This window comes from Sapajus apella, unplaced genomic scaffold (assembly GCF_009761245.1).
Source record: "Sapajus apella isolate SASKATOON/1434 unplaced genomic scaffold, GSC_monkey_1.0 scaffold51, whole genome shotgun sequence".
Classification (NCBI taxonomy): domain Eukaryota; kingdom Metazoa; phylum Chordata; class Mammalia; order Primates; family Cebidae; genus Sapajus; species Sapajus apella.
Window position 1 is genome coordinate 3520941 of NW_022436991.1, and position 1632 is coordinate 3522572.

At 47.1% G+C, this 1632-nt stretch overlaps 1 non-coding gene across 1 annotated transcript; it reads right to left on the bottom strand.

Annotated features, from left to right (window-relative positions):
- Positions 1–1288: 1288 nt before the first annotated feature.
- On the bottom strand, positions 1289–1389 carry LOC116526778. The gene has a single exon (XR_004258276.1). It is a non-coding gene; the product is annotated as a small nucleolar RNA U13 (small nucleolar RNA).
- Between the last annotated feature and the right edge of the window lie 243 nt (positions 1390–1632).

Sequence of the window (1632 nt, forward strand, 5' to 3'; positions counted from 1 at the left end):
TTAAAAATAATTCAGGCAGGGCACAGGGGCTCATATTTGTCATCCTAACACTTTGGGAGGCTGAGGAGGGTAGATCGTTGGAGCCCAGGAATTCGAGACCAGCCTGGGCAACATGATGAAACCCCATCGCTACAAAAAATAAACGAAATTAGCTGGGTGTGGTGTCGCACGCCTGTAGTCCCAGCGAGAGGCCTGCATGAGCCCGAGAGGCAGAGGCTGCAGTGAGCCGAGATCACACCATTGCGCTCCAGGCTGGGCGACAGAGTGAGACCTTGTCTCAAAAAAATTTTTATTTTTCATTTAAATAAATGAATTAAACTAAAATGAATGTTTGTTTCCTTTAATTTTTTTTTTTTTTTAAAGCAAAAAGCCATGATGTATAGGTCAGCCCCATGCCACGGGACAGCGAGGCTGGCTCTAGCTTTACGGTTATACCAGCAGCGCTGTGATCATCTGTCCTGTATGTAGCCTCTGCTCATCTATGTGAGTTCCTTTGGGCTGTATTGACCACCACAGAGCCCTGAGCCACATGTGGCAACTGACTTGAAAAGTGGCCTGTTTGAATTGAGATGTACTCTAAGTATGAAATGCAATGAACAGAAGAATGTAAAGTATCTCAGTCATTCTATATGGACAACTTGAAGAGCTGATATTTCGGATAGACTGAGTTAAACAAAACATTAAAACACCGTGCCTTTCCTTTTTCACCTTTTTTAAAGGTGGTTACTGGAAAAACCAAAATGACATACAGCCCAAATTTGTGGCTTGTATTATACTTCTTTGTTTCTCTACTGTCTTTCTTGAGATAGAGCCTCACTCTGTTGCACAGGCTGGAGTGTAGTGGTGCAATTATAACTCACTGCAGCCTCGACCTCTTGGGCTTAAGTGATCCTCCCACCTCAGCCTCCCAAGTAGCCAGGGATGCAGGAGCATGGCACCACACCTGGTTTTTTTGTGAGGGAGGAGGGTAGAGATGGGGCCTATGTTGCTCAGGCTGGTCTCAAACTCCTGGTCTCAAGCAATCCTCCTGCCCTGGCCTCCCACAGCACTGGGATTGCAGGCTTGACCCAGCTCACCGGACTGGCTTGCATTACCTTTCTATTGGATGGCCCAGATCAAGAGGGCAGATTTATGCAAGCAGAAACTGCTTGGGGCAATGCTGGCCATGGAGATGTTGCTGAGATATGTGGTTAAGTGAACAAAAGTAAGTTGCAGAAGTGTGGTGTAAGCTATTTATCTATCAATCAACTCCATCCTCAGTCTCATGTGTTTCTCTTTTTCTTTTTCACATCAGGTGAGTAACATGCTAACCTTGTAACAAGGTTTGAGGAAGGCACATCTCACACAGGCTCATCAACACTGACCATTGTGCTTGGGAGCCACGAAAGTGCCTCATGATCTGTCATTCTCTGCTGTTGCACATTGCCACCAGCAAACAATCCCCCTCTGCTGTCCCACTGGAAACCAAACCCCAACTAAACCAAACCTTCTCCCGGCCCACTTATGCGGCCAGCCACATTCCTGTTTCTATTTGGCAGTGAAAGTCCTTGAAAGAGCGGCCAGTCCTGGCTCTCTCCAACTTGTCTCCCTGTGTTCCTTCTGAATCCCACCCCCAGGCCGGGCGTGGTGGCT